Genomic DNA, 15562 nt, shown 5'->3' with positions numbered 1-15562 from the left:
TGAACGTCAAAAGAACTACCGCCAATTCACAAGAATTAGCCTCCGTCCTGAGAAGAATTGGCAAGAAACTCAGCGGGCATGTCTTTTTTTTTTTTTAAATGATAGCTGAATTCTAATATTTAATTTATTTTAATAATTAACTTACATCGTAATCGAATGAACTCTTGGGGGTTGGGGTTAACGACATAGGGAAGGTCTGCCACCGAGCGGGTGAAATTGCTCGGTAGACCGACAATCCGAATGTTATTGTATGGTACTTTTACATATGAAAAAAATATCTTATAAATGTGGCTAGTGCGTATCAGACAGATATCTTGTAGTTCCTTTTTTGCTACTTTTTAGTTTACGCTAGCTAGAGAAGCGTGTTTCTTGGAAATTTATTTAATTTCTATTTTTTTATTCCTATGTATTCCATCTATTTGGCTCCTTTCTTTCCTTTCTGTCTCCATCTTTATTCTTCCATCCTGTTGTAGTCTTGATACGAACTTCAATTACATAGTAAATTCTATATTTTTTTTTAAATCGGATTAACATAAATCGCAAAATAATTATTGTATTATCTGTTCTTCAGAAGCGTGTTACATTTCAAACTAATTTGAAAGGGACTTTTTGGCGGGAACGCGAGGAGTGAAATTGATGTGTGATATGTTTTATTTTGTCTATTTAGTGTTACTTCAGGTTTAAATGTGTAATAAAGGTGGTTTATTAACTGTTTAGTATGTGTGAAAGTGCACAAATGTGGGAAAATGAAACAAAGCCGTTGAACGTAACTTCCCGGGATCCTCCAAAAAGTCCACTGAAAAAGTCTCAGTAAATGATCACAATTTTACTGAGATTATATTATTTCATCCCATATCATCTCATCTCATTTCATATGATTTCATTTCATAATATAATTTTTCATATATATTGGAAAAATAAAACTACTATTACTACTATTAATTTGATATTTTGAAGCTGGTGAAAATTATGTTCAAAACATACACATATGTACATACATGAAGATATTTCAAAAATCATCTTGAGTACCTTATTAATCTAGTTGGTTTAAAAAAATCTTAAGTTTGATTTTCAGCAAATGGAAGTTAAAATATCAGCTTAATTTCTGATAATTACGTACATACAATTGTAACTCGTTAATTATTTTAACGTTTGTAATTATCCTCAAATCCCCGTTTCCATATCTTAGCAAATGTTATACTTAATTAAAATTGTATATTACACCCATAGGTTACATAGAGAAGTAAACTGGGTAAAATAGTTACATAAATCTGGTCATACTGATTAGAAACTGCACACATATAGTTATATAATAGGTTGGGGAAAGAGTTTCTTCGCATTTTTTAAGAAAATTCACCAAAATTTTAATATAGTTTTTTTATTTTTATTTATACTTATTGTACACAGAAAGAAAATACAATAAAAACAGATTTAAAGAATGTCTAAATACTATGTCCAAAGGCGAGCTTAACTCATTCATGAGTTTTCTTCCAGCAAACCATTAGCAGAGAGAAATACGATGTATAAGAGGGGAATAGTGTACAATATAAAAGGTATTAAAGCACGATTTTTAAATTTAACATTATTTACATTTAACTAAAATATGTAGGTACCATTTTGTTCGATAACTTTTTGCCATCTTGTAGGTAGGGACATGATCCCATTGCTATAGTAATTTTGGGGCTTCTGATCAAAATACCGCGACAATTGGTTTTGGTAGTCCCCTCGTGATGTTAACCTGATACTGCCTAAAAAATTCTGAAGAGACCGAAACAGGTGGAAATCTGAAGGTGCAAGGTCAGGACTATACGGCGGATGCATTAACACCCCCCAGCCAAGCTCTCTTAATTTTTGCTGAGTGGCTAAAGATGTGTGAGATCTAGCGTTATCATGATGAATAACCACACTCCTTCTGTTGATTAATTCCGGCCGCTTTCTCTCAACTTCTTGCTTTAATCTAATCAGTTGTTCGCAGTAGAGTTCAGAATCGATGGTCCTGCCTGGTGGTAACAGCTCATAATGAATAATGCCCTTCCAATCCGACCACACACACAGCATCACCTTGTTGCGATTTAACCCGGGTTTCGCCACAGTCTGTGAAGCCTGACCGGCCTTTGACCACGACCTTTTTCGCACGTTCTTGTCGCATGTGATACACTTTTCATCACAAGTTATCAGCTTCTTCAAAAATGGTTCGGTTTCATTAGGTCGTAATAAAGAACCACAAATGAGTACACGGTTCATTAGGTTTCTTTCAGTGAGCTCGTGAGGTACCCAAATGTCGAGCTTTTTTGTGTACCCAGTTTTTATCAAATGCGCCAAAACTGTTTTGTGGTCAATTCCCAGTTTTTCAGCTACGTCGTAACTAAGTACTAATATGCCGATCTTGCTCCACTTTTTCAAAAATGGCATCCATTTTATCCGTAACAGGGCGACCAGAGCGACGTGTACCTTTGACATCAAAATCTCCGGATTGAAAACGCTTAAACCAAATTTGTGCTACTCTCACAGACACTACACTAGGTCCATAAACATCGCAAATTTTATTCGCGACTTGCGTTGCATTTTTAGCTTTTTTGTAGTAAAATTTTAAAATGTATCGAATTTCTTCATTAGATTCACTCATCTTGACAGTGCGAAAAATAAATAAAAATCACACATTTTCCTAATTTGAATTTGAAATTATCTTCTTTAAAATTTAAACTTTTAATGCTACCAAAACCAGCCAGATACAAATAGTATAGCCAAAGAGATTTTATTACAAGTTCATACATACTATAATGCGAAAAGACTTTTTCCCCAAACTATTATGTATGAAGCTTAGGGTAGGAATTTGAATTTGATGTGTGAAACGCTGTGATGATGGGATCGCAGTTGAACTTCTAGCTTTTTTTAACAGTTAGAAGACTTCAGTTTCATGTGGTATGGTATGAGGTAATACCACCGCCTGCTGACTATTATCTATAGATATATTATCTATAGCATTAGATATTGTACCATCATCATCAATTATCAGTTCGTTGTAGATGTTAAAAATGGCATCAAATGCAACTCGACCTCCGATTAGAGCAATAATTATCCTTGTTCTAAAGGACACTAAGTACTTTGTGTAATAAATAATATTGAAAGCAATGACACGAAAACAAAGGTTCATTGTTTACTGGATGAGTCATTATGGTTAACTCTTAATAAATCACTAAGATTTCAATGAAATTTAGTTTTGACAGTGCTTCTTTGTGTAGCTTATATTCATTAAACGTCGTCAGGGCTTACTCTAAACAAGTTCATAGTCTCTCATGAACTCGAACTTCGATAATAATAATATTATACATATTGATTCTTGAAGAAAGTACACTATTTGCAATCTATATTGACGTGACAACGTCATATAATTCGATGGAGCCGGCTACACGCACGAAAAAACATGACTCATGCGGCGTTACCTCGCTCTGAGGCGTTCCATTTAAGGCTTGAAGTGCAAGCGAGAGCGCGCAACGAGCGACAAAGAGGCACAATCGGCCTCCGCGTTCGGCAGCGTTCAACATCTGTCTCTCTCCTACTTAAGTGAGCGATGCATCCGCGTGGACAGCTGCTATGCAATAACATGTTTTCGTCAAGTATGAAGTTCAGTGAAAAGTGAATGTGGTGTCAATTGTCCATACAAAATATCTATCAAACAAATAAAATTAAAATTATCTTTTGAAAAATGAAACCATTCCATCAGTATTTTCTTATGACGTTGTCACGTTCAACTATCGTCAGTAAACCGACTTTACAGACAACCGATTTTTTTGTCAGCAGTATTAGAGTTCTGCTGGTACAAGGGTCGAGATATTGAGGGATCGCTAGAATTTTAATGTATTTTAGAGCCAAATTTCACCTCACGACCAATTTTAAAAGCGTAAGCGAAACGGAGCGTGAATATGACCCAAAGATAACCTAACTTTTTATGGTAATGATTGGTAAATTTTAAATAACATAATATATTCATATTGTGTCCTCTGACGGGTTCATGAACTAAACACAGCTGTTCTAATAATAAACTTTGCGAGTATAAAGACTAAGTTATAAATAAACCAACATGTTAGAACGCACATGTGTGGGAAGATTGTAGCAGGATGATATTTTATTTGCATTATTATTGATGCTTATTAATTTATTCACAACTAGCTGACCCGGCAGACTTCGTAGTGCCTCAATCTATAAATAAAATACCTAAACTTTTGTATAAAATAAACTTAAAACAAACAAAAGGAATCTGTCCGACGGGGGACACATCAAAGGAAAAACAAAATTGTTTGTTTTCATATAACTCCGAGCATTTTCATATTTATCTACATTTTAAACCTTCTCTGGACTTCCACAAATAATTCAAGACCAAAATTAGCCAAATCGGTCTAGGCGTTCTCGAGTTTTAGCGAGACTGACGAACAGCAATTCATTTTTATATATATAGATTACATGTAGTCTTTAATAGCTGGCGTGAATCGTCGATCAAGTCTTCTTTAGAAGTTATTAGAGAGCATTCACACCAAAAGGTTTAGTTTTAGAGGGTTTTATGGGTTTAGTTAGGTTTAGGACATTGGCCTTATTGCATTGAGACAGGAAACAGAGAGCGTATAATTGAATATCTTAGGTCGGCTGGGGCAGACAGGTTTCAACTACTTCATGATGAGTAAAATTGAAGTTTAGTGTCTACCCGGGCGATTAAGGAACACATAATTCAAGGACACCCAAAATCAAACAAGTTCCCAATGCAGAGCTATACGATAAATAATAACATTTAGGATTTTACACTAAGGCCTAACCAAAAGAAATTGAAAAACAGTTTAAGAAAGAGAAACAGGAATTTTCTGACGATCGAGTAATTTGAGAATTAGTCATTAGGCAAACAGCGAAAATGGAACTTTTTTGCGATTTTAATCGTATTGCCTGTAAATTTATAAAAGCATAAATAAAAATCGAGGTAGAGGTCCCAAACGATGGTCGGACCAAATAACGGAGGAACTGGGGATACCTAGCGACGCACTCCACCGGGCTGCAGGGCGGGATCGATGGAGACAGTTGGTTGACGAAATCGGACGGAGTCACGATCCTCAGCAGTGAGGGACCAATCGAAGAGAGAGAGAGAGAGAAATAAAAATCGTCTTAATTGTTTAAATGAATTAGAAAGACGAAAGACAGAGCAACGCTGTTTGTGGCATCCTATGGGATAGTTCTATATTGAGCCGAGTAGCGACATGGCTTGATTTTATTTTTACCGCGACACATGTTAAACGGTGACGTGTTTTTGTGTATCATTAGGACGCTGCGTGTAAGTAATTACGATACAAGAAAGGTTCAAAGACCTTCTTGTGATGCGGTAGTTCGGGATTTTTTGGGATTATCAAAATAAACCTTTCTGAATTTCACGATGTATTTTTTTATGGGCAATAAGACAAATTCGCTAGTTTTTGTTGTTGAATTTTCCTATTTTACCGAATGAGCAGTCATTTTGACTTCATCATAAATATTACATTTATTTATGTGACTTAAAAAAAGTCCGCATTAATTAATTGCACATTGAACAATATAAGTTATCAATTGGTCATGAATTAAATGGTTTTTTTGAAACTTTTCGCTTATAAAATGTTTTTGGCCTATTGTATTTAAATTATAGAAACCATTAAACAAGAAAACTTATAGAATTTTTATGGAAATCTGTTAAGTTGTTTATTCGTACCCATCAGTTGTGAGATTGCTCAAATTGACAGTACTGTTCAGTACCTTGTTATGTAGCGAAGCGGTTCTGCGTCCTACTTTAAGGACTAGAGTAGTACATATGCAGAGAAATGCGCTAAGGCAATTGAGGCAGATCTGGTTTCAAGGTGAGTGGTGGGGTCTATGCTGAGGTAGGTGTCTATGGAATTAATCAACAGTGAGTCAGGTAAGTTAACATTAATAATATTTTATGTCCACGTTTCATTAACAAATAAAGGATATTTTTGGACATATTATATTTTTTAAATTCTCTTACCGTGGATGTCTTTAGTATTGGTCACAAATCATGCAATTTCTTTAGTTAAAGTTGTTTTAAAATCGCTATATCTTTGTGTGATTGGTTTTTTTGTGACAACTCCTGACTGCTCGTGGGATTCGTCACACATCGGGTAACCAAATCGTGTGATGAACAGGTTGTTTTGCTCTTTATTTGGGTGTTTAATATATGTTGGTCCCATTGTCTGCCATTGCCGGTCCCAAGCCCGGATGAGAAAAGAGGAGGGTTGAGTAGAGCTGGACATTCCTACCGTAAAACGTCAATGCCGAGCACTGGGCGGCGGGAAATAACCCAGCCCCCGGATACAACTAGAGACCCGGAGCGGGACCAGTTTGCCGTGAAGGACTAAATCCCTTCGAAATACTGATGTGGAAGGACGTGGGAACCCACCACAATTACATCCCAAGAGAGTCATGGACAGAGAAACATTTAAACTGTTTCAAGGCCATGACCACGACCCTCAGTAATGAGGAAACCGACGCAAGGAGGAGGAATATATGTTGGAGGCTGGTTCGATGGCGTTTTAAAATGATGACGTCAACGTTGCTGTCGCCCTTCTCTTTATAATTATCATTGCGTGACAGTAATTAAGGCTCACTTTTGAAGTGAATTCCATTTATTACATTTCAAGTGTACAACGATAACAGCAGAGAGCTCCGCTCCGTTCGGTTGCTCAATGTTTTGTGCGACAATAGTCACTCGCATTTATAGCAGAACTAGCAGACCCGGCCACACGTTGCTGTGGCTAAAGTTTTTGTTTCTAAATAACACGTGGCCGACTATGCTAATACCAAAAATTAACAAAGTAAGAACAATTGGATTTCACTGTATTGCGTTTACTACGAAATAAATTTCACATATACTTTAGCCTCAGCAACACGTGGTGTTTATGGTATTAAATTGTAGCTCATGTGAAACGTTGGTATTTTTAATACAGCGCCATCTATGAGATATTAATGTCAGAAAGTATTACAGTTGTCTGTAAAAACTGATTTATGGCGCCATCTGTTTTAGACTTATGAAACTTCAATTAATAACAATAATCAACATAAATCATTTTATTGTTAATTAATAAATATTGCGACCATTCATCGAAATAAAAACCAAGACTAATTTGGAACAAAACAGATATTTAAAAAAAACGTTAAAATCTTTAGTCATGAATTGTCCTGAATACCGTCTTAAACAGTAGTCGGCATGCATAACATTAAGAAAACAGTTATCTTCAACTATTTTCAGTTAATCAAATAGTGACGATGCGTCGTCATATATGTATAATATTTAAACTTATATAACTATGTATACCAGTCTTTGGTACCCATAACACAGGGTATTCAAATTTGAGGCCTGATGATCGTATGTGACTATACTTCGGTTAATAATTTTGTTTTAATCTATGTACAGAACCGTGCTGATTTCTCCAATGAATTAAAAGAAGTACCTTTTAATTTAAATACAGTAGATACTAGACCGCGGGAACAACAACGGTAGTAATGCGTCTCCGACACCAAACTGCGTCCTGCATACTTCTGACACTAGCTCTGACACCAAAATATTCAATAATAGTACTGTTGATAAAGGTAAAACACATTATTTCATTGTAATAAGGGTGTAAGGTCAACGATACAATATGAACTGATAAACATTGTTGCAGTAGCCTTTGTATTTTATTTCCCGCGCGCACATTGTTAAGCTTGTTTATTGCAAACTTATATTAGTAATGTGGAGATGTTTTTGTACAATATTTTAATTATAGTACACGTTAGATAGTTAAGCTTCTTCTATAATGTGCAGGTTTCTTAATCGATTAGTGGCGTTACTTGCTCGACTATATACGACGAAGCAAAGTATCGTATTTCGGGAGAATTTAATTTAGCATCTAAATACGAATAAATAAATAATTCAAACATGGAAAATTTCACTGTTTATTTTATTTTTCCTAAATAGAAGTTAAAAAAGCAATGTCGTAGACTTTGTTCGGAGTTCAGATATGTAATCAAGTGTGCTTAGTGCGAGTTTTTTAACGTTCTCGATAGCGTAAAAGTTAACTCAAATTTGTATGCAGTTGGAACAGCTAATAAGTAACTAAGATAACTGGCAGAAGGGCAGGATAATGATGATGATGATTGTATGCGACCTTATTTACTTCTAGTCCTTCTAGTGAAGTAGTTTTTGCCATTGCCGTTGACAGTTTCTGGTGTATCAACTGGGTGTCATTTTATTTAGTGGATACCAGTAAGCGCTTTGATCCCAATTAAATCGGGAGTTCGTTTACGCCATAAAAAATTGGAGTGTCACGAATTGAAATACACACTTGAAATATAATATGTATGTATGTATATCTTTTCTATAAACATGATCACTAAGCCTAAATATTCTCCGCTTTGAAACACATTTGTTTCGACATGCGTTTGGAATACGTAATGTTGAAATCATTAATACGTCGTGTTGTTTCCGCATAAATTAATATCTATTTTCACAATGGCCTCTAACAATGGACACGATCATGTCGGCCTAACGATAATGCTCCTTATCTAGCCACTATGGAATTTCGGTGTTTGGTAACTTTAATTCTGATACAATAAAAAAATTCGCGTGATACGCAGATAACGTTGAAATGTTTGATGGAATCTTATGAAATGAGGTTATCGGGTTATTCGTGGTCTACGGTCTTTGTCGATGTTGCCGACTGCCTCTGAGCATGGGTAATATTTTCAAGTTTCTGTATACTTAGACGCGTTCCCCGGCTCAACCCGCTTTTAATATTCCAAACGAATGAAACACGTTGCATTTCCCCGGAGTAAGCAATTCTTAGTATCGCTCTCTGGTCCATAAACTGGTAGTTGATTCGTAGATCAGTTATAACGTTGCACATGTGGCGTATTTTAAGATAAGCTTTTGCCCGCGACTCCGTCCGCGTGGATCAATTACTTTGGCACAATGCTAAGTTGTACCCCCCACTTAATTTACGTAGAAAGTGAAAATATTATAGAATGTTAAGGAGCTATTTAAACCCTTATTTTGAAACATTCTTTATTGGTACTCCGCTTGTATTGGTCTTACCGTGATGTTATATAGCCTATAACCTTCCTCAATAAATGGGCTATCTAACACTGAAATAATTTTTCAAATCGGACCAGTAGTTCCTGAGATTAGCGCGTTCAAACAAACAAACTCTTCAGCTTTATAATATTAGTATAGATTCAGCGCCCGGAGTCTATAAGTTTTACAAAACAATGTAACGCAGAGCTTTGTTGTGGGCTGACAGTGATGGTAATAAATGATAAAATACTAAAGTCTATCTCAGTCTTACAGGCAAATGAAGTTTGTTGTTGTTGTTCTTTAGTTTCTATTTAACGTTTCGTAAAAGCAAGTGATCATAAGTCGATATCAAAGCTCAAATATTATTTTTTTATCATATCGTTCGATATTGTGTTCTAGAAAGATCTGTGATTCGGTTTTAAAAAAAAAGAGATGTGTTAAAAAATATGTATGTAATAACAGTATTTCCAATACACATGGCTTAAACCCGACTAACCTAGATATTAAGAAAAGTTTAATTATAAAATTAATATTCCGATATTATTTTGGAATTAAAAACCATTAACCGTGTAAAAACGTAAGAGAAACGCGAATTTACACATTTTGCTCATTTTGCTATACACAACCAAAAACGTGTGAAACGAAAGGGAAATCAGTTAATCTCTTAAACAAACACGTTAGTTTATTGCCGTGTCAGTAATTGGATACGATTCACCTGGTACAAAGGAATGTATGGTCTGATCGTATTAAAGTTGTCACACAAACAGTGCTTGCTGGTTATAACGTATGTAGCAATTCTATCGCATGCTTTCTAACCAAAGTTTCTGACTAAATGTCGTAGTCAAATATAAACGCGCCAATATATTTATAGACGCTCTAGTTAACAATCGACAGGTGTGTAAAAATATGTGAAAAATACACTTACTTGTTAGCTTAATATACACTATGACCCATTTCAAAGAAACACCATGCCGGTTGGTTAACCTCGAAGACCGTTATCACGTATTCACTACAAAAACTATTATGTTACACAGAATTAAAGCAAAATTGATAGACAAATTGCAACTTTTTTTTTAGTTTTATCGCGCCGCCGGTCTCTTTTATAAATTAACTAACGATCGAACCGTCACTCACGCCGTCGGCAGACTAACTAAAACTAATATTATGCGTTCCGGTAAAACGTCATTTACCACGCGCACACGCTTCTCACGAGAATCCTATTAGCTTGTACGTACTACATTTCTGCTGACCTTAAAACCGTGTTTTTAGTTAAGCAAATAAAAAAAGCATTGGATGTTGATGACATTCGAACTTATTCATTTACTCACGTCTGGAATGTCTATATTGAATGCGGTTTTGTATGCGTTTTGACTTTTGAAATGATGTAGATGCATCAGTCTGTTACTATAAATTGCGCTCTGCTAATTTTTTCGTGTATTTGAAGAAATATTTCAGATGTTCGTTTGTAAATTCGTAGTCGTGTATCCAGATGTTAATGTTTCTAACAATTGGTAGTAACTATTTCCAAGTCATCTTTTCGTATAGGTATATTGAAGTTATACTTCTTTAGGCGCGTTATGAAAAATTGATGAGAGTGAAATTTTACGATGCGCGCGCACCGTGACACAAAATTAACAGAAATGAAGTTGCCCACTAAATCGCTCATTACAATACGGCTGACGTAACTTGGCGAGTCTGAATATAGCCGCAGGTGAACTTTCCGAACCGTACCGAGAATTACCGAATTTATACGATGTCAAGAAAAGGGATGTCCAATATGCGTGTTTGAGGATGTTGTTTAATCGATTTTTTTTCAAATTGATTAAAATTTAAATAAAAAAAAGAAATAAATTTAATAAAAATAAAGTATAACTTCTTACGCGCGTACATAAGTACACGCACCCTTTTTTTTAAGTGTTGTGTGTATTGAAACTTATTTGATAATTTAGTGTAATAATAAAATAAAATACATATCAGAAAACAAGTAATGGGATGAAAAGAAACATCAAGATAACCAACAGAAAAGTCCCTTTCCATGACACGTTGCAATACAATGTTCGGAGATGCATAGCTTAAGAAGGGTTGAAGTCAGGCAAGTGGCCCGTCATAAAAGTCATGCTAAATCCCTAAGCAGTAAGACAAGAGGATAATATGCTGCGGCGGCCCACAATAATCTGGAATAAAAGCAAAAAGAAGAAGATTTAGGTATATTTTTTTGTGATTTCTATTGCCTAGATAGGTGGACGAGCTCACAGCCCACCTGGTGTTAAGTGGTTACTGGAGCCCATAAACATTTCCAACGTTAATGCGCCACCCACCTTGAGATATAAGTTCTAAGGTCTCTAAGGTTCTAAGGTCTATAGTTACAACGGCTGCCCCACCCTTCAAACCGAAACCTATTACTGCTTCACGGCAGAAATAGGCGGGTTGGTGATATCTACCCGTGCGACTCACAAGAGGTCCCTAGCACCAGTATGTATTTTTTTTTTTTACTAATTAGTGTATTGAAGCATTAGCCCAATTTAACAGCTTTAATGTTTAAAAGAAAGCTACATATATACATTCGTAAGATTCAGTACACCGAGCAAAGTCATTCGACTTGGTGGAACTGCTCTTTTTTAATAATACTAGTGGTCCCGCAGTAGTCGAAATTCGACTATAATTAATTGAAATTGTAAGTTTGTACACTATTATGATTGTATTTTACACTTCTATAATCACAAATTTCGCCAAGACTATACTATAAAAAATATTAAGAAAGACAAACAATATTTAATCTATTCTCAATTTGACAACAGACGTCAAGAACAAAAGATTGACAATAAATAGTATGCATGCGTGTGTGCGTCAAATACATGGTATGTAGTGTGTGTAATGTTATCTTTATTGATTTAATGTATCTTTTATGGATTATTTAAAAAAAATATTAAATTAGCATTCTGCACTTCTTCTCTATATTTTCTATAAGTATAGGAAATTTCATACTCCTCCGTCCGGGCAATTTTCGTAAAAAGGGGTACAAAGTTTTTGCTTCACGTATTAATTTATATATTTGGCTACCGTTACTCATGGACGTCGACAATAGCAGAGGCAAAGTCAAGGCGCTGCCTGCTGTGGACCACTCTCCGCGAGCCTTATTTGCGCTCATGAAACACTGCGGAGTGAAGATCATTCCAAAGCCGAATGGTACGTGGCTTATGAGATGGGAAACAGCAATCACGTATCTGATAAACTCAAAGCGTTCGCCCTAAGAGCTTTATTTATCTCACTTATTCATTAGTTTGCACTTAAAACGCCTTATCCCTTAACAAGCTATAGAATTGTGAAATTCATGTTGATTAAAACTTTTGCTATTGGGTTACATGAGGCGCTAGTGAGTCCCGATAACGCTTTCTTCTCTACCTATGTTAATAGCCTTGAGAGGCTATGTCAGCGTAATCTAACAAGTAGGTGAGGTCACGGGGCTCAAATCTGACGACGTTGCTAACGCTAACCTTAGCAAGAGCAATGCTTCGCAGAATCTAACACCGGATCGGAAACGCGACCCACTGAGAAGATCCGGGGAGAAACTCAGTGTGCTGTGTCTGTCGGCTCATTTACTCGTCGAGCCCTTCGTCGCAAGCAACGGGTTCGACGTGAACGATGACTGGTGTTTGAGGTACCTAAAAGCATGGTTAGTGGACCGCGAGGATCCGAAATGACGTGTTTAGGGCAACGATAACGTTAAGATTGTTCACGACTTAACTATACTGAGACCTTAGAACTTATTACCTCAAGGTGGGTGGTGCATTTACGTCATATATGTCTATGGGCTACAGTAACCACTTAACACCAGGACTGTGAGCTCGTCAACCCGTCTAAGCAATAAAAAAAAGTGAAGTTATAAAATTATCGTATCGTTATCTTGATGCATGTTCAAATTTACAAGTTGATCGGACGTCTCAAAGTCGATTGGAATGACGTTCAAAGATCGATTCAAACATCTATTTCTTGGATCTCTTGTAAGGACTTGCGCGTCCTTATTGTACGCTGATGTTCTATGAGAGAAATGTTTCTTATAGTGCTAAAAACAACTCGGGTACAGTTTCACACAATCGGGCTAATATTCTTCTTCTTCTTCCAGTGCCTCTTCAACCCTGAAGGTTGGCCGTTAGCTTTCTATATTCATTTTTATCAGCAGCCAGCCGAAACAGCTGTTCGTCGGAGGCAATACCGGTCCACTCCCGGATATTCCGGAGCCATGACTTCTTTCTTCGCCCAGCACGTCTCTTTCCGTCCGGGCTAATATGCTTTAAGGAATTATTTGAGGTGATTCCATCATTCATAATACCTGGAGTCACGGCGTTCATCCACAGTGCGTTTTCAGAGATTTTTTTTGCCATGCACCATCCGGCTTTGGAATGAGCTCCCCTCCACGGTGTTTCCCGAGCGTTGTGTGGAGTGTACGAGTGGAGCGTATTTGGTCCGACCAGCGCATTGGATTTCTGCCTCTGTGCCTTCTCCCGCATACCTTGCCTGTTACCAGCAGCTTTTCCAGATTGTCACCTCTCTTTCTGGCGATATGTTCAAAGATCTCGAAACTTCTCCGCGCGCATGTAGCGCTGAGGCGTATTGGAATCTTGAGCTCGGTAAGAATGGATTCGTTGGTTCTGTGTTCTGTCCAACGAATCCCGAACATTTTCCTCCAGCACCACATCTCAAACGCGTCGATGCGTTGGCGATCGGCTTTCTTGAGGGTCCAAGTCTCTGCGCCGTAGAGAAAAATGGAAAAGACGAGGTGACGAGCTGCTTTTTGGTATTCCTCGAGATGTTTCTGTCCGCCCAAACACGGTCCATTTGGGACATAGCTCTCTTTGCCATACTGATTCGCCTTCTGAGGTCCTTTTCGGAGGATCCATTACTAGCTGTGACGGAGCCCAGATAAATGAAATCCTCTACGACTTCCAGGTTTAACTTATTCGTAGTTTAATAAGTTATTATTGTTAGTAGTATTATTTACTAGTCGAAATATAAATTTTTAATTATCTTATGATGAGAATCTTATATTAATGAGAAAGACATTCAACAAAAATAGTTTCGTTCTAATAAATTAGCATAGTAATAGTACAGTGAACTAGCAATTTCTTTTGGTGATTCTGAATTTAAACAAACATATTGATGAGAAGAATTCATTTTTACTTTGCAAATTTGTAAATACACGCTCTGTAGCAATGTACGGACATATAATAATATGAAGAAACAATAATAGCATCTACAAATACATAGTTATGTACTACGTGGTACTACATTTACTAAAATTAATACAACATTTATTAATTAAATTAATTAAATTGTGGTTTTAAGGTTTTAGGGGTGTATAAAAAATGGGGGGCGCTGAAAAGTAATTGATTTTCAAAGGGGGCGGTAAAAGAAATGAGTTTGATAATCACTGCACTAAAGCTAAAGCCTTCTCTGATTTCGAACAATTCCCCAGACCAGACCTCACATTAAACGGCGACTGAACAACGCCTCAGCGCCTAGACTCGGGAGTGCGGTGTGTCGAAATAAATATCTTTTAAGCAATCTTAAAAATAATTTGGATGTCACGTGAATGGAACGTGTCAACACAATGTCAAATTATCAATGACCCGTGCGTGATAACCTAAAATTAAAATATTAATCGTACGTTACGAAATCACTACACTTTAAAAACATCGTACGATAAGGTTGGAATGTAAGGAAATATTGTTTTCCTCTTCATTGAAAATAACAAAGACTAGACTAGAATGAGAGAACTAAGACGAAGAAAAATACAACTATAATAATAGTAATAAATGGATAATCTCAAATTATTTGCTTCCAAAAAAATAGACTTGATGAGCTTACATACTATAACCGACAATTTTAGTAAAGCCATTGGGATGGTATTTGGTGTTGATAAATGTGCGTTCATAGATGTACAGAGAGGTAAAGTTGTAAACTCAGATTGCTTACAACTTAACCATAGTGTGGCTCTCAAATCTCATTGTGAATCGGAAACCTACAAGTACCTTAGTATGTTCGAAGTGCTGAATATTGTAGACGCAGATATGAAACAATCAGATAGAGATTGGTTCTTTGGTCGCCTTATAAATGTCTTAAAAAGCTATTTATCAGGCGGGAACATAAGCCGAGCAATTAATGGTTGGGTCATGCCTATGTTAACATATTCCTTTGGCATATTAAGCTGGACGCAATCAGAGTTGGACGCACTGAACAGAAAAGTCAGGCGGTTGCTACCGGCATATAGAATGCATCATACACGTTCATTGGTGATGAGGTTGTATATTCCTCCGTCGTGGTATGTAGAATGTCAAATATCTATCTAACTGAGAGATATACAACCTTAGGGAATATTTCCTTAAGGTAAACGTGAGTATCCTTAGCTAACGGGAATTGGAAGAGGCCGAAGGTGGAGCGTATTTCGGATCACATAGCCGTATTGTAAAATATGAATTAATAAAA

General features: G+C 36.5%; 1 protein-coding gene across 1 annotated transcript in view; it reads right to left on the bottom strand.

Moving 5' to 3' along the window:
* The window catches only part of LOC114240935 (organic cation transporter protein), a 44894-nt gene extending 34649 nt beyond the window's left edge, over positions 1–10245 (bottom strand). The window contains exon 1 of the mRNA XM_028171618.2: positions 10005–10245. The gene's annotated coding sequence lies outside the window, so the exon portion shown is untranslated. The remainder of the gene's footprint in view (positions 1–10004) is intronic.
* Between the last annotated feature and the right edge of the window lie 5317 nt (positions 10246–15562).

Source organism: Bombyx mandarina, chromosome 21, assembly GCF_030267445.1.
Source record: "Bombyx mandarina strain Sakado chromosome 21, ASM3026744v2".
NCBI lineage: Eukaryota > Metazoa > Arthropoda > Insecta > Lepidoptera > Bombycidae > Bombyx > Bombyx mandarina.
Note: the sequence above shows the minus strand (reverse complement) of the source record. Positions and strands in the feature narration are given on the sequence as shown.